Source organism: Chiloscyllium plagiosum, unplaced genomic scaffold (genome assembly GCF_037043375.1).
Source record: "Chiloscyllium plagiosum isolate Xiang-an unplaced genomic scaffold, Cpla_swu_hap1 HiC_scaffold_2, whole genome shotgun sequence".
In the NCBI taxonomy this organism is placed as follows: domain Eukaryota; kingdom Metazoa; phylum Chordata; class Chondrichthyes; order Orectolobiformes; family Hemiscylliidae; genus Chiloscyllium; species Chiloscyllium plagiosum.
Genome location: NW_028270140.1, coordinates 52,175,456 through 52,199,635, shown reverse-complemented (window position 1 = coordinate 52,199,635; position 24,180 = coordinate 52,175,456). Strand labels below are relative to the sequence as shown.

The following is a 24,180-nucleotide window of genomic DNA, read 5'->3' as shown; positions in this document are numbered from 1 at the left end:
CAACTTTGATCTCCAGCATCTGCAGACTCACTTTCTCCTGTAATTTTTTAGCTAGTTACTAATTTCTGGAGCATCTGGAATTCTACAGCTAGTCATTCAAATGTCTTGACTTCAGCAAGCCCTTCACACGGAGAACATTCCTATATTCCTGGTTTCCCATGAATAAAGTTAACAGCAAAATGGCATTACACAGAGTCTACCTCTGTTTCATTCCCCTTCTCACTCCTACTGTCCATTCAGTAACTCTGAACTGTCCTGAGTGATCGATTGAAACCATTGCAAATGACCCCATCTCTATTACTGGGCAGAAGTTGAAGTTACCATCTCACACCTCTTCTGACTGTCTGTTCTATAAAGGTCACCAATCATTGTTTGCTGGCTCGCTCAGGACAAGAAAAAACTATAAAGACAGGATTTCATCAGCCCTGAAGAAAAGACAAATGAGAATCATTGAAAGGATTGTAAGGGTGAATGTTTTGAATTGAGGTGGAAAGGAACTTGAATCTTAATCAGGAATGATGGTGAACTGGGATCCACCCTTCCTCTCCCCTCTTTGCTCTGCTCCCTCAACCCAACTACACAACAGTTGCATTTGGGGCAGGAATACCAAACTTAGAATTCTATCATTAATCAATGTTCTTAAATAGTCATTTTAAGGGCCTCAGCCCACCTTTTCTGTCCAATTATTTGATCCTTGGGTAGTTTGCATCAGAATTGTTCTACCAACTGGTTAACCTGTAGGCAGACAGTTACCTTTGAGTAGGGTGTCCCACAATGTACTCTGATCTGTGTATGGTCAAGGGACTGGATGCAGGACAGAGGACTGAGAGCCGTCCCCATTCTCTAAATTTTCCCCTGTCCCAATGGGCTCCCTGTCCTTCTGGTTCCCACTTTTTATGAAACCCCGTCCCAAAATGCACTCCTTTTTAAAGGTCACTGCTCCATCTTTGGAGACTGAGAGCATTGTATTAGTCACAAAGCTACCTTCTCTGTAGTACTGATGAGAGCTGGAGCTGCTGGTCTCTGATTAGCCAGCAGCTCTTAATAGCATGGACTTTCTCAACTGAAAGTCGAAATTTTGGTAGAAGTCTTGTCAATTAAGTATTAGATGTCTGACAGCTGGTAAATGTGATGGATTAGAAACTTTTTTTCAGTTGTGACAACTTGAAAATGTCTACACAAACTCTGTCAGTTTTGAAACATCACAAATTAACCTATCATTCTAATAAGGTGAAATATTCTTACGGACTACCATCTATTAATTTTCCTGATCTGTTTCTTGGTCATCAAAGTTTAACTTTGTAAATACTCATCCTGCTAGATATTTTATCCTATGTGTGATTGGAAAAAATGCCTCAAGCTCACTGTTAAATTGCTTTGTGACATCTTATTGTTTTTTAAAAAGAAAACAATACCTTCATGGACATGAAACTGTCAATCTATTTTAGCTTTGGTTTAAATTTCAAATCCTCAAATAATGATACATAGATATTAAACATGTAACACACCATCCTTCATATAATGGTCTACAGTCAACACAATAGGCTTGAGAAACCAGGTACCTTCCCTCTTTTTTCAAAAAGAAAAGTAATTGAAATCTGTAAAAGCTATTCAATTATGCCTAAGCATTTTTGTCATTTGAGCAGTATAGGAGTGAGAGAACTTATGAGACATCAGGACAAGTTACGGTGCATCGGGTCAGGTTCAGAGTCTGGAAAACATCCTTCCCCTGCAGAATTCGTGATTTTAGAGCCTTAGCAATACATGTTGTTAGGAAGGAGGCATTGAAATGTTTTAAAAGAGAATTGTGTCAGTTTAATTTTAGGTGGTGGCCAGGGTTCAAAGGGGTAAATGATGTTAGGTGCTGCATCCTCCAGAACGTACATGATTGCCTTCAGACTTTGGAATGGGAATTTGAGTTCCACCTGATTGGTCTGTTTATTTGTCATCTGGAGTCTGTGCTACAGCGAGAGTGGATTTCATTGATGTGTGCACATTGCATAGTGTCAACACGAAGCAGGCTTGGTGATCCAGTTTGTTTTTGTCCAGTTCAGTAAGTGAAACAACATAGATGCAAGAGTCTACTTAAAAATTCATAGTAATGTTTCTTGTTTGATGCTTGGCCATGAATGTTAGCAAACTCTTGAACTCTGTTAGGCTGGAGAGAAGGGGAGTTGAATTTGAACTTTCATCATTTGACATCCACACACATTGTTCTTGCAATGCAACCAGGATATCCCTTTTTCATCAAGCACCAAGTGAATCTGGTCAGTAGCATGAAATGTAATATCAATCAGATGTTTGAGAATTTTCAGTTCTGGAAACATAGAGCAATCAATTTGCTTTTGGCAGAAGAATGCACAAAATTCAATTTCTCATGATAAATGCTGCTTGCTTTAAATACACAAGTATAGAAATCAGTTTTCCTGATTTGTGCAGATTAATGCTGAAAACACTTGTTTGTTTGCTCAACTCTTGAAATCTAACCTTTAACCCACTTAAAGTCGTTGATCTACCACCTTAGATCAACATTTCTCTAAAAATAACACACAGAAGTATTCAATATAATCACAATTTATATTTATTATCATTAAAAATACATTCCATGGTGCTTCACAACGATGGTGTGAAGAAAAATGGGTGATCAGCCAAAGCTTAAAATGAGTCAAAGACTCATTACATGAATTGAGTTTAAGAAAGGTCCTAAAAGTAAGAGAGAGAAGTGCAAATGTTTGCAATGCATGAACATAGGACATGTGACAGGGAATACAAGAGAGTGTGACCTGATCTGTGATGTAGAGAGTACTGGGTGAGGATTATGATCCCAGCTTACAATACGACTGAACAATTCAGATCCCAGTATGAAGTCTGGTTTGATAGACTTCATTTAATGCGTCTCAATTCACTGAAATTGAGATGCGAGGTTGCAAATGTTCCTAAATAATTAAAGGAAAGTTTGTTATAAAACAAAAACCAAGTTATATACATATCAAACACGGTTTGAAAAAACTTAAAACACACAGCAAAACAAAGTCTCATTTATTTCCAAAAACTATCACTCACGGCTAATACAGAAAGAATCATATTTTTGTATCAAATCTTGAACCTTGGTCCACAAAGTCATTCAACCAGGGAGGTTGATGGGGAGCACAAAACAAAAAAGTGGTAGGGGATTCTATCCACCCTGCTAGCAGAATGGGAGCTTTGAACTACTGTCAAAGACTGTCCATGGGAATTCAGTCCAATCGTTTAATGTCTGTTACATTTAAAGGTCCATTATTTATATGTGAATGCATATCTGTGTTTATAATCACCTAAAGGATCTCAACTAATGTGAGTCAAGCTTTTCCCTTTCTATTCCAGATTAAATATCAAACTTTGAATTACTTGCAAGAGTAGCTTCTAGCTCACAGATATCTATTTTCAAAACTGTATCTGTGTAAGCAATGGGTACATCTGTGTTTTTTTCTAAATAAGATCCCATTGCGTGATTTTTCCAGGTGGGGGGGGGGGGTGGTGGTTGGTGGAGTGAGGTGGTGTAGCAGGAGATGTTATTAAAGTTTCCACAACAAGTAATACGACAGACAGTATAGAAAGGCTCAGGAATCTAATTCCAGGCCCATCAGATGAGGAGACCACTATGAGAAGGCAGTCTGTGCAAGACTAAGGGTGATGAACTTAAATGTGTGCAGTACAGGAATCGAGGTAAATGAGCTTGTCGCAAAGATTGAAATTGGCAGGTATGCTGGTGTGTGTATCACAGGGACGTGGCTGTAAAGGATGGGGGTGGGTAGCAATAAAGTATCTAAGGGTAAGCATCCTTTTGAAAATACAAGCAGATAGGCAGAGGGGGCCGAGTTATCTTGTTCGTTAGAAATTAGAATAGAAATCCCAGCAAAAAGCTAGATAGTATCAGAAGATATAGAATTGTATGGGTGGAGTGGATAAAATGCAAAGGTAAAAGACTCTGATGGGAGTTATGTACAGGCCCCCTAGCAGTAGTCAGGGTTTGGAACAGAAAGTAAATCAGGAGATAGAAGAGTTGTGTAAAAATGGCACTATTACAGTAATCATGGGATCTTCAAAATGCAGGTGTACTGGGAAAATCAGGTCAATAAACAATAGACATTAGGTGCAGGAGTAGGCCCTTCAGACCTTCGAGCAAGCACCACAATTCATTATGATCATGACTGATCATCTACAATCAGTATCCTGTTCCTGTCTTATCCCCATAAGCTTTGATTCCACTATCTCTAAGAGCTCTATCCATCTCTTTCTTGAAAGTATCCAGAGACTTGGCCTCCACTGCCTTCTGGGGTAGAGCATTCCATATATCCACTACTCTCTGGATGAAGAAGTTTCTCCTCAACTCTGTTCTAAATGGCTTACCCCCTTATTTTTAAATTGTGTCCTCTGGTTCTGGACACATCTATCAGTGAAAACATCCTTCCTGCCTCCAGAGTGTCCAATCCATTAATAATAAGATCAGTAATGTATCTCAGGAAAAGGATTTCATGGAATGTCTATGAGATTTTTTTGGAACAATTTGTGGTAAAGCCCACAAAGGGACAGGCAATTCTGGATTTGGTGATATGCAATGACACAAACATGATGAGGGAGCATGTTTAAGTGTGACTGCAAGTGAGGCAGGTAGGTGAATCCTGAGTTCAGAAGTGGAGGAGCCTCAGTTTTTGACCTTATCCAACAGGTACGAAATATGTGCTCCCTGTGTGGATGAGGAAAAGGACTGCAGGGAGGATGAGCCAGCTCACCACAGCACTATGGAACAGAAAGTCATTCAAAAGGGGAAGGCAAAAAGCCAAGTGGTAATTATAGGGGATTCTGATATTCAAGGATGACATCAGGTCGTGCTGAGAGATGATATAGGTTCTATGGAGAATGAGTTGAATCAATTTGGGTGGAAATTCAAAATTCTAAGAGGAAAATGTTACTGATAGGCATAGTCTGTAGAGTTACAGAGTCATAGAGATCTATAGCACAGAAACAGACCCTTCGGTCCAACTTGTCCTTGCTGACGGCCACCAAATAATAACATCACACTGGAGCAGGCAATTAACAAAGAAATAACTAATGTCTGTAAAAATGTTACAGCAATTACCTTGGAGGATTTTAATCTACATACAGATTGGTTGAATGAGCTCATTCAGGGTAGCCTTGAGAAGGAGTTTGTTGATTGTATCCGTGATAGTTTTCTTGAACAGGAGGTAATGGTACCGATGAAGGAGCAAGCTATCCTAGATCTGGTCCTGTGTAATGAGATAATAATTAATGGAATAATTAATGATCTCATGGTTAGGGTTCTTCTTGGAAGGAGTGATCACACTATAGTTGAAAGTAGAATACAGATAGAAAGTGTGAAATGATAGGACAATTGACAAGCAGTGAAGGACTTTCAAAGCAATTTTTCAAAGTGCTCAGCAAAAGTATATTCCAGTGAAATAGAAGGACTATAAGAAAAGCCATGGGTGTCTAAGGAAATAAGGGAGGCTATCAAGTTGAAAGAGAAGGCATAGAAAGTGGCCAAAAACAGCATGAAACTAGAAGATTGACAAAATTTTAATTGTCAACTGAAAGCCACAAAAATGAGCTAAGAAGAAAAGTAAGATCGAACATTAAAAAAAAACTGGCACATAATATACAGACAGATAGCAAAAGTTTCCATAAATATATGAAATGAATAAAGAGTAGCTAAAGTAAATGTTGGTCCTTTAGAGGTTGAGAAGGGGAATTCAGTTATGGGATATGATGAAATGGCTGAGACATTGAACAGGTATTTTGTGTTGGCCTTCACAGTGGAGGACATGAATAATTGACAAAGAGATGAAGATATGTGAGGACCTGGAAACTGTCATTATTATGGAAGATGTAGTGTTGGGCAAGCTAATGGCGTTAAGAATGAACAAGTCTCCTGGTCCTGATGGAATGTATCCAAGGGTACGAAAAGAGATGGCTGGAGAAATAGTAGGTGCATTGGTGTTAATTTTTCAAAAGTCGCTGGACTCTGGGGCAGTCCCAGCAGATTGAAAAACAGCAAATGTGACACCACGGTTTAAAAAAGGAGGTAGAAAAAAGATGGGGAAATGTAGACGGGTTAGCTTAACCTCTGTAATTATGTACAATTTATATAGATAATCTGGAGTTGACGACCACGTGTAGGGTGTCAAAGTTTGCAGATGACACTAAGATGAGTGGCAGAGCAAAGTGTGCAAAGAACTGTGAAACTTTGCAGAGGAACATAGATATATTGAGTGAATGGACAAAGGTTTGGCCAATGGAATACAATGTAAATAGATGTGAAGTCATCCATTTTGGTAGGAGTAACAGTAAAAAGGATTATTACTTGAATGGTAAGTAATTGCAACATGCTGCTGTGCAGAGGAGTCCTTGTGTATGAGTCACAGAGGGTTGGTCTGTAGATGCAACAGGTAATCAAGAAGGCAAAAGGAATTTTGCTCTTCATTACTAAAGGGATTGAGTTGAAAAGCAGGGAGATTTTGTTGCAGCTGTGTAGGGTGCTGGTGAGGACACACCTGGCGTACTGTGTGCGGTTTTGATCTACTTGAGAAAGGATGTACTGGCACTGGAGGGGGTGAGGATGAGGTTCATGAGGTTGATTCTGGATTTAAGGGGGTTGGTTTATGAGGAGAGACTGTGTACACTGGGATTATATTCATTGGAATTCAGAAGATTGAGGGGGGTCTTATAGAAACATATACAATTATGAAGGGAATAGACAAGAGAAAAGTAGAGAAGATGTTCTCACTGGCAGGTGAAACTAGGACAAGAGGTCATAGCCTCAAGATTAGAGATAGCAGATTTAAGACTGAATTGAGAAGGAACTTCTTCATCCAGACAGTTGTTAAGCTATGGAATGCTTTGCCCAGTGAAGTAGTTGATGTTACTTCAGTAAACATTTTTCATGCTAAGGCAGATTTTAACAATAAAGGAATTAAGGGCGAGAGCACGGGTAAGTGGAGCTGAGTCTATGAAAAGATCAGCCAAGATCTTATTGAATGGTGGAGCAGGCTTGAAGGGCCAGACGGCCTACTACTGTTCCTAGTTTTTATGTTATTACCTTCATAAGGTCAAGGAACCCCAAAGGGGCAGTGACCACATTGAGCCTGCAATATGAGAAGGAGAAACTGGAATCAGATGGAAAGGTAAATACATAGACCTGGGAGAAGAGTTGGCCACAGATGAATGGGTGGGGACCTAGCAGGGATAATAACAGTGTAGAAATGGCAGGAGTTTCTGGGGTATTTTGGGAGGCACAGCAGCAACTCATCACAAGGGAAAAGAAACATATGAAGATGAGGGTGAGGCATCCATGGCTGACAAGGGAAGTCCAGAGCAGCATAAAAGCAAAAGAAAGAAACATACAATGAGATAAAGAGTAATGGGAAGCCAGAGGATTGGAAAGCCTTTAAAAATCTGCAGAGGAGAAATAGAAAAAAAACAATAAAAGGGGAGAAAATGAGTGTAAGCCAAATAATAATATGAGAGAAGATTGCAAGAATATTTTTTAGACATCTGGAAGGTAAAAGAGAGGCCAGAGTGGACATTGGACTAGAGTAGGAATAATGGAGAATGAAGAACTATCAAAAGAATGAAACAGATAATTTGCATCAGTCATTATGGTGGAAGACAACAATAATATAACAGAACTTTGATGGTCAGGATGGCAGAGCTGAGTGTTGGGACCATCATTAAGGAGACTGCGCTATCAAAGTGGGAAGTTTTGAAGCTGGATAAATCACCTGGACCAGATAGAACTACACCCAAGAGTTCTGAAGAAGATACTTAAGATTGTGGAGACAGTGGTGCTGATTTTTCAAGAATCACTGGAGTCAGGGAGGGTGCCAGAAAACTGGTAAATTGCTAATAAAATCATACAGATGTACAACACGAAAACACACTCTTCGGTCCAACTCATCCATGCCAACCAGATATCCTAACCTAATCTAGTCCATCTTGCCAGTGCCTGGCCCATATCCCTCCAAACCTTTCCTATTCATATACCCATCCAGATGCTTTTTAAATGCTGCAATTATACTAGCCTCCACAACTTCCTCTGGCAGCCCATTCCACACACACACCGCCCTCTCGTTGATATCTTTCCCCTCTCACCCTAAACCTATGCCCTCTAGTTCTGGACTCCCCCATCCCAGGGAAAAGATACAGGGAGATTTGGCTCTCTGGATTCAGATTTGGTTAGCTGACAGAAGGCAGATAGTGGTTGTAGATGGTAAGTATTCTGCCCGGAGGTCAGTGGTAAGTGGGGTGCCACAGGGCTCTGTTCTTGGGCCTCTGCTCTTTGTAGTTTTTATAAATGACTTTGGATGAGGAGATTGAGGGCTGGGTTAGTAAATTTGCTGATGACACAAAGGTTGGAGGTGCTGTCGATAGTACAGAGGGCTGTTACAGGCTGCAGCATGACATTGACAGGATGCAGAGCCAGGCTGAGAAATGGCAGATGGAGTTCAACCTGGATAAATGAGAAGTGATGCATTGTGGAAAGTTGAACTTGGATGCTGAATATAGGATTAAAGACAGGATCATTGGCAATGTGGAGAAACAGAGGGATCTGGGTGTGCAAGTACATAGGTCCCTCAAAGTTGCCACCCAAGTGGACAGTGTTGTTAAGAAAGCATATGTTGTTTTGGCTTTCATTAACAGGGGGAGCGAGTTTAAGAGCCGTAAAGTTTTGCTGCAACTCTACAAGACCCTGGTGAGACCAACTTGGAATATTGTGTCCAGTTCTGGTCACCTATTATAGGAAAGGCTTTGGAGAGGGTGCAAAGAAGGTTTACCAGGTTGCTGCCTGGACTGGTGGGCTTGTCTTACGAAGAGAGGTTGACTAAGCTTGGACTTTTCTCTCTGGAGAGAAGGAGGAAAAGAGGTGACCTGATCGAGGTGTACAAGGTAATGAGAGGCATGGATAGAGTCAATAGTCAGAGACCTATCCCCAGGGTAGAACTGACTGCCATGAGGGGTCACAGTTTTAAGATGTTAGGAGGAATGTAGAGAGGAGACATCAGAGGTAATGTTCTTTACACAGAAAATTGTGAATGCATGGAATGTGTTGCCAGTGGTGGTGGTGGAAGCAGAGTCATTAGGGACATTTAAGTGACTGCTGGACATGAACATGGACAGCAGTGAATTGAGGGGTGTGTAAGTTAGGTTATTTTATTTTAGATTAGGATTAATCCTTGGTACAAACCTCGGGTCGAGGGCTGTTCTGTGCTGTACTTTTCTATGTTCTGTGTTCTAACATCTTTCCAATATGAAAGGAGACCAGAATTGCACACAATATTCCAAAAGTGGCCTAACCAAAGTCCTGTACAGCCGCAACATGACCTCCCAACTCCTGTACTTAATACTCTGACCAATAAAGGAAGGCATACTGAATGCCGCCTTCACTATCCTCTCTACCTGCGACTCTACTTTGAAGGAGCTATAAACCTGCACTCCAAGGTCTCTTTGTTCATCAACACTCCCTCGGACCTTACCATTAAGTGTATAAATTCTACTAAGATTTGCTTTCCTACAATGCAACACCTTGCATTTAACTAAATTAAACTCCATCTTCCACTCCTCAGTCCATTAGCCAACTGATCAAGACCCCGTTGTAATCTGGGGTAACCTTTGCTGTCCACTACAGCTCTAAACTTACTAACGATACCTCTTATGCTCACATCCAAATAATTGATATAAATGACAAAAAGTAGTGGACCCAGCACTGAAGCTTGTGGCACTTCATTGGTCACAGGCCTCCAGTCTGAAAAATAACCCTCCACCACCACCCTCTGTCTTCAACCTTTGAGCCAGTTCTGTATCCAAATGGCTAGCTCTCCCTGTATTCTATGAGATCTAACTTTACAAACCAGTCTCCCATGGAGAACCTTGATGTAACACTCCTGTTTAAGAATAGAGATTAAAGTCCCTACATAATGGAAACAGGCCTTTCAGCCCAACAAGTCCACACCAATCCTCCAAAGAGTAACCCACCCAGATCCATTCTCCTACCCTATATTTACATCTAACTAAGGAACCTTCCATTATGGGCAATTTAGCCTGACCTATTCACTTGACCTGCACATCTTTGGATTGTGGGAGGAAACCAGAGCACCCAGAGGGGACTCGCACAGATGCAGGGAGAATGTGCAAACTCCACACAGACAGTCACCTGAACCAGGAATTGAACCCAGGTCTGTGGCACTGTGAGGCAGCAGTGCTAGTCACTGAGCCACTATGAGAAAGTGAGGACTGCAGATGCTGGAGATCAGAGCTGAAAAATGTGTTGTTGGAAAAGCGCAGCTGGTCAGGCAGCATCAAAGGAGCAGGAGAATTGATGTTTCAGGCATAAGCCCTTCTTCAGGACCTGAAGAAGAACTGAGCCACTATGGCTCCTCTGGGAGGCAGAAGGCAAAAAAATGAAAGGTTGATTTAGCCTGACCTCAGTCATTAATAAGATTTTAGAATCCATGCAGGGTACTTGGAAGTCCATTGTAAAATAGGTCTGAGTCAGCATAGATCCACTAAGGGAAAGCCACGCCTGACAAATCTATTAGAATTCTTCCAGGAAGTAACAAGCAAGGGAAGCCAATGAACATCACCTATTTGGATTTTCAGAAGGTAACACACAGGAAGCTGCTAAATGAGATAAGAGCCCATGGTTTTAGGGGCACGCATCTGGCATGGCTTTGAATTTCTAAAAGTTGAAACCCTTTGACCTATTTACAGGTCAGTGGTCTATCGACCTGGTGCTCTCTGAGAAAGAATTACAAGGACATTCAAACCTCCACCACACTATTTCTCCTCCTCTTAAATGGGAGAATTTTGAAAATGCCAATGTGAGCCTGCCACTAAAGGTACCTCAGATTTAGGAGAAAGTGAGGACTGCAGATGCTGGAGATCAGAGCTGAAAAATGTGTTGCTGGAAAAGCGCAGCAGGTCAGGCAGCATCCGAGGAGCAGGAGAATTGATGTTTCGGGCATAAGCCGTTCTTCAGGAATGAGGAAGGTATGCCAAGCAGGCTAAGAGAAAAGGTAGGGAGGAGGGACTCGGGGGAGGGGCATTGGGAATGCGATAGGTGGAAGGAGGTTAAGGTGAGGGTGATAGGCCGGAGAGGGGGTGGGGGCGGAGAGGTCGGGAAGAAGTTTGCAGGTTAAGAAGGCGGTGCTGAATCCGAGGGTTGGGACTGAGATAAGGTGGGGGGACGGGAAATGAGGATGCTGGAGAAATCTGCATTCATCACTTGTGGTTGGATGGTTCCTATGCAGAAGATGAGGCACTCTTCGTCCAGGCTTTGTGTTGCCATGGTCTGGCGATGGAGGAGGCCAAGGACCTGCATGTCCTTGGCGGAGTGGGAGGGGGAGTTAAAGTGATCAGCCACAGGGTGGTTGGGTTGGTTGGTGCGGGTGTCCCAGAGGTGTTCTCTGAAACGTTCCACAAGTAGGCAGCCTGTCTCCCCAATGTAGAGGAGGCCACATCGGGTGCAGCGGATGCAGTAAATGATGTGTGTGGAGGTGCAGGTGAATTTGTGAGAAAGCAGGAAATTATAGACCAGTTAGCTGGAGTCTATTATAAAGGATTATTACGACACATTTGGATAGTAGTAACAGGATTGGTCAGAGTCAGCATGTATTTATGAAGGGGAAATCATGCTTGACTAATCTTCTGGAATTTTTTGAGGATGTAACTCTGAAGATGGACGAGGGAAATCCAGTAGATGTAGTGTACCTGGACTTTCAGAAAGCTTTTGATAAAGTCCCACATAGGAGGTTAGTGAGCAAACGTAGGGCACATGGTATTGGGGGCAAAGTACTAACTTGGATTGAAAGTTGGTTGGCTGATAGGAAACAAAGAGTAGTGATAAATGGCTCCATTTTGGAATGGCAGGCAGTGACCTCAGGGTACGGCAGGGATCAGTGCTGAGACCGCAGCTTTTCATAATATATGTTAATGATATAGAAGATGGTATTAGTAATAACATCAGCAAATGTGCTGATGATACTAAGCTGGGTGGCAGGGTGAAATGTGAGGAGGATGTTAGGAGTTTACAGGGTGACCTGAGCAGGTTAGGTGAGTGGTCAGATGCATGGCAGACGCAGTTTAATGTGGATAAATCCACTTTGATGGCAAGAACAGGAAGGCAGATTACTACCTAAATGGAATCAATTTAGGTAAAGGGGCAGTACAAAGAGATCTGGGAGTTCTTGTACACCAGTCAATGAAGGTAAGCATGCAGGTACAGCAGGTAGTGAAGAAGGCTAATAGCATGCTGGCCTTCATGATAAGAGGGATTGAGTATAGAAGCAAAGAGGTTCTTCTGCAGCTGTACAGGGCACTGGTGAGACCACACCTGGAGTACTATGTGCAGTTCTGATCTCCAAATTTGAGGAAAGACATTCTGGCTATTGAGGGAGTGGAGTGTAGATTCAGAAGGTCAATTCCTGGAATTGCGGGACTACCTTACGCTGAAAGATTGGAGCAACTGGGCTTGTATACCCTTGAGTTTAGAAGACTGAGAGGGGATCTGATTGAGACATATAAGATTATTAAAGGATTGGACACTCTGGAGGCAGGAAACATGTTTCCGCTGATGGGTGAGTGCCAAACCAGAGGACACAGCTTAATAATACGGGGTAGACCATTTAGGACAGAGATGAGGAGAAACTTCTTCATCCAGAGAGTGGTGGCTGTATCGGTGCCACCTTGTGCTCCCACGAGGAGGCTGAACAGTTCATCCGCTTTACTAACATCTTCCACCTCGACCTCAAATTTACCTGGACCGTCTCAGACTCTTCCTTCCCCTTCCTAGACCTCTCCATTTCTATCTCGGGCGACCGACTCAACACAGACATTTACTATAAACCAACCGACTCCCACAGCTACCTAGATTACACCTCCTCCCACCCTGCCCCCTGTAAAAACACCATCCCATATTCCCAATTCCTTCGCCTCCACTGCATCTGCTCCCAGGAGGACCAATTCCAATACCGAACAACCCAGATGGCCTCCTTCTTCAAAGACCGCAATTTCTCCTCAGACGTGGTTGACGATGCTCTCCACGGCATCTCCTCCACTTCCTGCTGCTCCGCCCTTGAAGCCCGCCCCTCCAATCGCCACCAGGACAGAACCCACTGGTCCTCACCTACCACCCCACCAACCTCCAGATACATTGTATCATCCTGCATCGTTTCCGCCACCTCCAAACAGACCCCACCACCAAGGATATATTTCCCTCCCCTCCCCTATCAGCGTTCTGGAAAGACCACTCCCTCCACGACTCCCTCGCCAGGTCCACACCCCCCACTAACCCAACCTTCACTCTCGGCACCTTCCCCTGCAACCGCAAGAAATGCAAAACTTGCGCCCACACCTCCCCCCTCACTTCCCTCCATGGCCCCAAGGGATCCTTCCACATCCATCACAAATTCACCTGCACCTCCACACACATCATTTACTGCATCCGCTGCACACGATGAGGCCTCCTCTACATTGGGGAGACAAGCCGCCTACTTGTGGAACATTTCAGAGAACACCTCTGGGACACCCGCACCAACCAACCCAACCGCTTTAACTCCCCCTCCCACTCCGCCAAGGACATGCAGGTCCTTGGCCTCCTCCATCGCCAGACCATGGAGGAAGAGTGCCTCATCTTCCGCCTAGGAACCCTCCAACACAATGATCAATGCAGATTTCTCCAGCTTCCTCATTTCCCACCCCCCCACCTTATCTCAGTCCCAACCCTCGGACTCAGCACCGCCTTCTTAACCTGAAAACTTCTTCCCGACCTCTCCGACCCCACCCCCTCTCCGGCCTATCACCCTCACCTTAACCTCCTTCCACCTATCACATTCCCAACCCCCCTCCCCCGAGTCCCTCCTCCCTACCTTTTATCTTAGCCTGCTTGTCATACCTTCCTCATTCCTGAAGAAGGGCTTATGCCCGAAACGTCGATTCTCGTGCTCCTCGGATGCCGCTTGACCTGCTGCGCTTTTCCAGCAACACATTTTTCATACCTTAGATTTAGTCAACCTACCATATCTATGATTTTACATATACAGAAGTATGAATGATCTGCTGTATGTATTTTCTGAATACACAATACAAATGTAATTAGCTGTGCTGTGGCATCATATAAGAAAGCTTGTAAAAGTTAGTCAGTGTATACCACCTACAAAATGTACTGCAGAAATTCACCAAAGGTTTTTAGTCAACACCTTCCAAGCCCATGACCATCTCGAAGGACAAGAGCAGCAGATATATGGGAACACCACCTGCAAGGTCGCCTTCAAGTCACTCACCATCCTGACTTGGAAATGTATCGCCATTTCTTCTGTGGCACTGGGTTAAAATGCTGGAACACCCTCCCTGTGGGTGTACCAACAGCACATAGACTGCAGCAGTTTTACAAGCCAGCTCACTACCATCTTGAGAGCAACAAGAGACAGGCAATAAATCATAGAATTATACAGGACCGAGACGGCCCTTCGGTCTATCAAGTCGTAATTCTGAAAGTTATCCTAGATCTACATTTGTCACACCTTCCAGTATCTAAACTCATAACCATGAATATTATGACATTTCAACAAGTCATCCAAGTACTTTTTAAATGTTGAGCTTACCTGCTTCAACTGAATTCCAGATGCCCACTAACTTCTGTGTAAAAGACATTAACCTTGAATCCCCCCAAACTCCTAAATTTCACCTTTAAAATTATGCCCGCTTGCCATTGATCCATCATCTGATGGGAATGGCTGGCTTTCTATTCAGGTACCACGTGATGATGGAGTGTCACTCCGAAAGCTTTGATTTCAAATAAACCTGTTGGACTCTAACCTGGTGTCATGTGATTTTGTTTTTTACATTGTCCACCCCAGTCCAATGCTGGCACCTCCACATCATCTCAAAATCTTATACATCTCTCCCAAGTCCCCACTCCATCTTGTCTGCTTCACAAAGAAATGGCTCAAGCTTATCAAGTCTCTGTTAAAATACTCTGCAAAAACATTGCTAAAATATTCCAACCCAGACAACATCCTGATGAACCACCTCTGCACTCCCTGCAGTGCAATCACATTCATCCTATAATGTGGTGACCAGACTACATTTGTATTCCAGCTGTGGCCTAACCAAAGTTCTATACAACTTTAACATGACCTCCATACTTTTATAACTTATACCGCAAATGATGAAGGTACTATCCTGTATGCTGCCTTAACTATCCTATTAACCTGCTCTACCACTTTGGAATTTGTGGTCAATCATCCAAGATAACTCTGTTTCTCTGAGCCTCTAGTGTCCAGCCAATTGTTCAGTACTCCCTTATTACTTCTTGTGAAATAATAGAATCTAAAACCAGGGTAGTATGCTTAAACAAGATACACTATAATGTGATGAAGAAGGAGTTGGCTAAATTAGACTGGGAGTACAAGTTATATAGTGGAACAGTTGAGGAACAGTGGAGGATTTTCAAAGAGATTTTTCACAGTGCTCAAGGAAAGTACATTCCGGTCAATAACAAGGATAGCAGGAGTAGGAAGAGCCAGCCTTGGATAACCGAGGAAATAAAGGAAGGCATCCAATTAAAAGCTCTGACTTACAAAGTAGACAAGAGTAGTGGGAAACAGGAAGATTGGGGAAAACTTTAAAAAGCAACAAAAAAAAACATGAAGCAAGCAATAAAGAAAAGATCGGTTATAAAAGCAAACTAGTACAGAGTATAAAAATAGGGTAGGAAAGGTTTTTATAAATATGTAAAATAGAAAAGAGTGGCTAAACTGGACATACATCTCAGTGCAGAATGAGGAAGGGAAATTAATATTGGGTAATGCTGAAAGGGTCGAGGCCTTGAATAACTATTTTGTGCTAGTTTTCTTATTGGAAGATGTGTCTAACATGCCAAAGAATGATGTTAAGGATACAATGAGACATGAGGACCTCAATTTAATTGTTATCACTAAAGGGATAGTGTTGAGCAAACTTGAAGGTCTAAAGGGAGATAAGTCCCCTGGTCCTGATGGAATGCATCCCAGGGTGCTGAAAGAAATGGCCGAAGTTATAGTAGATGTGTAATTTACTAAAATTCACTTGACTCCGGGCATGTTTCAGCGGACTGGAAAGCAGTGAATGTCACACCACTGTTTAAAAAAAGGATGTAGGCAAAAGACAGGTAACTATTGGCCAGTGCCTTAACATCTGTAGTTGGAACAATGCTGGAGGTTATCATTAAAAAAGAAATAGTGAGACATCCAGATACAACGGGGTCCATCAGGCAGAGGCAGCATGGATTCAGAAAGGGAAGATTGTGTTTGACAAACTTACTGGAGTTCTTTGAGGAGGAAAGCATACCCAATGCCTTCTTCAATATCCTATCTACCTGCACCTCCACTTTCAAGGAACTATGAATCTGTACCCCAAGGTCTCCTTTGTTCAGCAACACTCCCTAGCACCTTACCATTAAGTGTTTAAGTCCCGCAAAGATTTGCTTTCCCACAGTGCAACACCCCACATTTATCTAAATTAAACTCCTCCTGCCACTCCTTAACCCATTGGCCCATTTGATCAAGATCATGTTCTACTCTGAGGTAACCTTCGTTGTTGTCAACTACACCTTCAATTTTGGTGTCATCTGCAAAGTGGTATGCCACAAGGATCAGCTTTTCATTTATATAAATGGTTTGGATGTGAACATAGGAGGTATAGTTAATAAGTTTGCAGAATATTGTGTGCAGTTCTTGTCTCCATCCTATTGGAAGGATATTGTGTAACTTGAAAGGGTTCAGAAAAGATTTACAAGGATATTGCCAGGGTTGGAGGATTTGAACTAAAGGGAGAGGATGAATAGACTGGGGCTGTTTTCTCTGGAGCGTCGGAGGTTGAGAGGTTAAAATTATGGGGGGGGGGGCATGTGTAGGGGTAAATAGACAAGGTATTTTCCCTGAGGTGGGGAGTCCAAAACTAGAGGGCATAGGTTTAGAGTCAGATGGGAAAAATTTAGAAAGGACTTAAAGGGCAACTTTTTCATACAAAGAGTGGAATGTCTGGAATGAGCTGCCTGAGGAAGTGGTGGAGGCTGGTTCTACTACAGCATTTAAAAGGCATGGATTAGGTTAGGATATTTGGTCAGCATGGATGAGTTGGATTGAAGAGTTTGTTTTCATGCTGTACTTCTCTCTAATTCTATGACTCCATGTGACAAGTGTGGTGGATGGAGGGGAACAGATAGATGTTGTACACTTGGATTTCCAGAAGGTGTTCGATAAGGTGCTGCAGGTAGGACTCATCCATAAGATAAGAATGCATGGAGTTGCAGGGAATGTACTAGCATGGAATGAGGGCTGATTAACCAAAAGAAAGCAGAGAGTTGGGACAAATGGGTGTTTCTTTCAGAGAAAGTGAGGGCTGCAGATGCTGGAGGTCAGAGCTGAAAATGTGTTGCTGGAAAAGCGCAGCAGGTCAAGCAGCATCCAAGGAATGGATGTTTCGGACATAAGCCCAAAGAAGGGCTTATGCCCGAAACGTCGATTCTCCTGTTCCTTGGATGCTGCCTGACCTGCTGCGCTTTTCCAGCAACACATTTTCAGCAAATGGGTGTTTCTCTGGTTAGTGATCAGTGGTGAGCAGGATGCCGCAGGGATCAGTATTGGGCCTGAACTTTTTCATGATATACATAAATAATTTGGAAAAGGAAACTGAGTGTAAGATATCCAAGTTTGCTGATGACACTAAATTGAATGGAAAGGCAAATTGTGCAGAGGATGTGGAGGGTCTACAGAGAGATATTGATAGTTTAAATGAGTGGGCAAGGGTCTGGCAGATGGAGTATAATGCTGATAAATGTGAGGTTGTCCACTTTGGAAATAAACATAGTAGATAAGAGTATTATTTAAACGGTGAAATATTGCAGCATGCTGTTGTGCAGAAAGACTTCAGAGTGCTCAGACATGAATCGCTAAAAGTTGATTTGCAGGTGCAACAGGACAACAGGAAGACAAATGATATATTGGCTTTCATTGCTAAACTGATTGAATTTAAGAGCAGGGAGGTTCTGCTGCAATTGTCCAAGGTGATGGTAAGGTTACACCTGGAGTATTGTGCACAGTTCTGGTCTCCTTACTTGAGGAAGGATAAATTGGCTTTTGAGGTGCTGCAGAGGAGGTTCACCAGGTTGATTCTGGAGATGAGTGACTTATCTATGAGGAGAGGTTGAGCCGCTCTGGGAGTGTACTCACTAGAATTTAGAAAGCTGAGAGGGAATGTTATAGAAACGTATAAAGTTATGAAAGGGATAGATAAGATAAAGGCAGGCAAGGTGTTTCCACTGGTGGTTGAGACTAGGACTAGGGGACATGGCCTCAAGATTAGGGGGAGTAGATTTAGGACAGAGATGAGGAAGAACAGCTTTTCCTAGAGACTAGTGAATCTATGGAATTCTCTGCCCAAGGAGGTAGTTTCATTAAATATACTCCAGACACCATTGAATAGGCTTTTGCATGGAAAGGGAATTAAGGGTTATGGGGATAATGCAGGTAAGAGGAACTGAGATAATGGATAGATCAGCCATGATCTTAATGAATGGCGGGGCAGGTTCGATGGCCAACTGGCCTACCCCTGCTTCTATTACTATGAAACTATGTCACCTCTTATCAGAGTTACATTCCATCTGTCACTGATCTGCCCAACTGAATCATGCATTTATATTCACCTGTAACCTAAGACTTTCTTCCCTACTGTCAACCACCTAGCCAATCTTTGTGTCATCTGGAAACTTACTCTCTCTCTCTTGCGTCTTTGAAAAATTCAACCAGATTTGAAGCATTGTGTACAGTTTTGGTCACCCTGTTTTAGGAAAGACATAGTTAAACTGGAAAGAATGCAAACAAGATTTACGAGAATGTTGCCAGGACTAGTAGGCCTGAGTTAAAGGGAGAGGTTGGCCAGGATAGGACTTTATTCCTTGAATGTAGAAGACTGTGGGATGACCTTACTGAGGTGTATAAAATCATGAGGGCCATAGATAGGACGAATGCATTTTTTTCCCCTATGGATGGAGAATTAAAGAATAGAGGGCATAGTTTTAAGGTGAGAGGGAAAATATTTAAGAAGGAACTGAGGGGCAACTTCTTCACTTAAAGAGTGGTGCATATATGGAATGGGCTGCTAGAGAAAGTGGTAGAGGCAAGTACAATAGCCACATCCAAAAAACTTTTGGATTGGTCCATGAATGGGAAGTGTTTAGAGGGATATGGACCAAATGCGGGCAATTAGAGCTAGCTGGGTAGACACCATGGTCAGCATGGACCAGTTTAGGCCAAAGGGCATGTTTCCATGCTGTATTACTCTATGACTCTATTTGTTTGGCATGACTTCCCTCAAACAAAGTTGTGCTGGTTATCCCTGATCCCTGCCTGAGATGAGTACAGACTGGATAGGCTAGATTTGTTTGCTTTGGAGCAGAAGAAGCTGCAGGGTATACAAAATTATATAAGTCATAGACAGAGTAGAATGTGAGAATTGCTTTCACATAACAGACGTGTCTAAGAGCAGATGGCATATTTTTAAGGTGAGGAGCAAGTGCTTGAGAGAAGATGCAAGGAAATTCTTTTCACCCAGGGAAGTAAATATATAGATCACGGTGCCTGAGAGAATGGTGAAGGCAAGTATGTTTGCAACATTTAAGAAGCATCTGGATGCATACTTAAAATGCCAGGGCATTGTCGGTAGTGAGCCAAATGCAGGTAAATGGTGTTTGTTGAATGATAAAGTCATGGGAGGCTGAAGGGCTTGTTTCTGTGCTTTATGACTCTATGACTCAAGAGACAAATGCAGTCCACTGATGAATGACCACCTCTTGCGTCTTAAATAACTGATAAATATTAACCATATATGAATTTCTTGTATGACATTTGTATGGAGTTTAACAAAGTTTAAACAAATCGATTTATGTCTATAAAAATCATAGAGGAAAGTAGAGACTATGAATCTGTTACACCTGCCCCCATTAACAGTAATTTCTAGGCTATTGAGTATATTTGTATGTTCATTATACATGTTCAATTGCTTGTACATCTCTGCAGATTAATTGGAATGTCAGTGATGGTTGAAAAGTGAAGCATTCAGAGATCCACAATGATCTTTGATGGAGTCCACTAGATTAATAGACAGTGACAGATAGAAGCTGTCCAAGGTGCCTAACCATTTCCTCTTGTACATGGCAATTACTTTAAAGTGTCTTTTATCCAAGATAAAAATACATCTTTAGGAACACTGCATAATTTTACCTAATGCCAGAGGCAATATGATCGGTGTGTGTGAGTAAATGGGATGTGTGAAATTTAACATATCAGAGGTGTTTTTTGAGTGTCTGCAGCAGCCTGTGAAGTGTGTAATGCCAGGCCACCTGCTTCAAGCTTTGTTGATCTTGGCAGAGCATGCAGTGAAAAGGCAAAGAACTGACAGCACATATGGAAAACATGCCTGCACTACACTGTCAGAGTGCAATTCTATTTCTTTATTACCTATCTTTCCTCCCACCCCACGCCCTCCCACAATCATAAAGCTATAATACTGAAAGACTGTTGCAATATCTAGGCCTGTGACACAACATGCTTATTTATGATGAAGGTGGGAAAAGGCCCTTTTAAATGTTTCTCCTATTTCCTGGATGTTACATAGTGATAAAATAAAGAAATGACATAAACATAACTAACATCATCTGGAAGAGATAAACAGCAGCAGTGATTTTTAGAAATGTTGCTCGTAATGCTGAGAAGAAAGCAAAAAAAAAAGTAACTTCTGATGCAAAGCAATGTTATGCATTATTGTGTTCATTTATCACTTTTGCAACTGAATTCAATTCGAATTCTATGATTAATTTTCTGCTTATGCAGCCATTTTGAGTGGGGTTGCTGCATGGATCTGAAAGGGTATAATTGCCTTCCAGCTTTGGACAGATTTAACATCACCTTTGAGAGCATCAGCACACAACTTCATAATTTACTGAAACGAAATCCATTGGAAGTTCATTGTAAATCACTTTAAATCTACAAGGATCTCCAGTTTCAGTATAGCATTGATGCAGCCCAAAAAAGCTGAAGGCAAGTAGGTGTAAGAAAAGGCTTAAAATTCTGTTTGATGCATCACATTTATGATGAGTACTGAAGTGTTGAGCTTTGGTGTCAAAGACTCAACAGAGATCAGTGCTATTTTTAGTGAGACTTGAAAGGATTCCTTACTGAGTTGCCTCTGTCTATATATTGTCTGCATATCCTTAGTATTCAAAATTATGTGGAACAATTTGGGATGTGAGGGAAGAGCTACCATGAAAACGTATCACCACAGTGGTAAAAAAAAATCTGTTTTTGATTTTGTAATGCCTGATTTTTTTTGCAAAAGTCCAAATTTAGGTGTTATCGTCTTGTCTTGTAATGAGATGACCAATTTTCGTTACAATGTTAAAGCAACAGTATCAAAATGCATGTGTCCATCACTGAGAGCATTAGATAGAATCATAGAATAATAGTCCTACAGCACGTAGGCCAAAACTGGTCCAATCTGACCAAACTGTCCATCCATGCTAATCTCATTTCCCTGCACTTGGCCCATATCCTTCTAATCTTTTCCTATTCATGTATTTGTCGAAATGTCTTTTAAATGTTGTTAATATATCTATCTCAACCACGTCTGCTGGCAGCTCATTATATATGCATACCATGCTCGGTGCAAAAAGGTTTAAAAAGTTAAAATTATGTGCCTGCAGGGCGATAAATTGATTTTAAATCACATCGTCTCTTTTTGCAGCATGTTTCCTGATTCACTCTGTTCATGACTGAAATTTTAGTAGAATACAAGAAGCTTCAACCTCTCCAGGTGCAGTTTTTGATACTCACACAACTTAGGAAGTATTCTCTTCTCTTTGGCACTTCCCAATTTCCCAGTCCTTTGACTATTTCTCCAATAAATGTTGATGTCTCTGACACCTAAAACTACAAAAAAAGGGTTATATGAAGGAAAGCATTAAGAACAGCCAGAGAAATAAAATGATGATTAAGTAGGTGAAAAGTCACTCAGTAGATTGCACATTTTTATTATAGTTTACCAACTCAAAGTTGTAACTACACAACTTTTCCTTGAAGCTTTTCATGCCTGGTTGATGATCTGTAACTGAAAAACTAAAATAAAGAGCTTTTTTTTGTACCAAGTTTCATCAAAATGTATCCATTAGCCTTTCAGATATAGTAACAATGGTGAAAACATTTCCTCCTCCAACCACTGGTGGTGGAAGCAATAATAAGTATAAAATAAAATAAGTGTAGGAAGAATGGTCACAAAACTACAAAAGAAAAATGAGAGAGAAGAAAAAGCAAAGAAAATAATATCAAAAAAGCTTGCAGATGGAGAATTAATCAGCAATGAAAGGAAAATGATGTGAAGAACTCACAGAAGAAATACAATGCATTTCCTATTACGGACCATAAGTAGGAGCTGGAATAATCGAGGAAGTATGCCATGTTGTCTAACAGAAGTCCAGTCAGCAGACAGGACTGGAAGTTTACCTGCCTATCTCAAATCTATAGTATTTTTATTGATATACGCAATATGGTGAGAAAGATCCAAGAAAGCTCAGTGCTACTGCTTGAAATGTAGGAAGTATAGAGTCATTGAGTAATACAGGATGGAAACGAGCCCTTCACCTCAAACTGGTTCATGCTACCATGATGCCTACTCAGTTAGTTCCAATTGCCTGTACTTGGTCCATATCCCTTCAAACCCTTCCCGTACATTTACCTATCCAAATGCTTTTTTTTTAAATGTTGCTATTGTATTTGCCTCAATTGCTTTCTCTGGAAGCATATTCCATATATGCACATTGTCTGCATGAAGAAGTTGCCCCACAGGTCCTTCTTAAATCTTTCCCCTCTCACCTTAAACCTATGCCCTCTAATTTTCAATTCCCCATCCCTGGGAAAAAAAAACTATCTGAAATCTTTTTGAAAGCATGACTGTATAGAACAGTGCCCCTGAGAAGGAAAGTATGGATAGCTGTTTGATTGTTTAAAACTAAGCACGTTTAAGATGATGGGGGGATGTGTGATAGCTCCTTTCTGGAGCTATGTGCAGTTCAGTCTGAGTTGAAATCACAAGTAATTTTAAACCAACTGAGCTGTTAGATTCAGAGGGCTCTGCTGTGTCTATTGCATGAGTGGTATTTTGGCAGCTGTACCAGAGTGTGTTTGGGCACTATACAAAAGCTGTTGTTCCTTTTCAATTTAAAAATGAGTATTTTGGGATTAATAGGAAGATACTTGTACTCCGTATGAATTTTAAAAATATCCGCTATATGTCGATGTTTCCTATTTTCCTTTGTTAAACTTTGTTTTATTGAGCATTGCATGCTTATGTTTCAATGAAAAATCACTTTGATAGATTGTGTTTTATTTTGATTTTAACAAACACTAGTCCCTCTAATTTTATTTTCAGTTATATGGGCCTTTGAGGTCCAGATATAGTAGTGACTTTAAAAACTAGAAGTCAATGCCATCATTGAAGTGTTGATGCTGATTGCCGTGCTTGGAATCTTGGAGCAGCTGCATGTGCACTTAGTCACACAGCTTAGAGGAAACATTGCTATCAAGCCAGGTTCCTGTGCAATTTGAGTTGGAGGATAATAACATCAGCTGGGATTGTATGGTAGACATGATGCAAATGAGAGGGCCTAGAATAGCATAATTGGAACATGAGGGAAGTGTTTAGTACAGTGGTGGTGATTATTGATGAGAGGAAGATGGAAAAGAAACTAAAAGTTAGTCATATTGTCTGATGTGACATTGGACAACCTACATCTCTGTAGAAATGAAAGAATCAAAAATGTTTTCTTTACTCATTGGGATGTGGGCACCTCTAGCTGTATCAGCATTTATCTCCCGCCACTTGTTGCCCTTGAGAAGGTGATGACAAGCTGACTTCTTGAACTGCTGCAGACCATTTGCTGTAGATAGACCAAATATATATTCCAGAATTTTGGACCAGTGTCACAGAAGGAATAGCAGGGTGGTGAGTGACTTGGACGGGAACTTGCTATCCTTGTCCTTCCGAAAGAAGTGATTGCGGTTTTTCTTAAGATGCTTTCTCAGGAACCTTGAAGAATTT

The 24,180-nt window shown here is 41.6% G+C and overlaps 1 protein-coding gene across 23 annotated transcripts in view; it reads left to right on the top strand.

Annotated features, from left to right (window-relative positions):
- LOC122562121 (receptor-type tyrosine-protein phosphatase delta) overlaps positions 1-24,180 on the top strand; it is a 2,484,958-nt gene that overhangs the window by 188,444 nt on the left and 2,272,334 nt on the right. The window contains exon 1 of one of the 23 annotated variants that reach the window (XM_087996663.1): positions 19,754-19,769. The exons of the other annotated variants lie outside the window; for them this stretch is intronic. The gene's annotated coding sequence lies outside the window, so the exon portion shown is untranslated. Of the gene's footprint in view, positions 1-19,753; positions 19,770-24,180 lie in introns of those variants that run through there. 23 annotated transcript variants of the gene reach the window in all.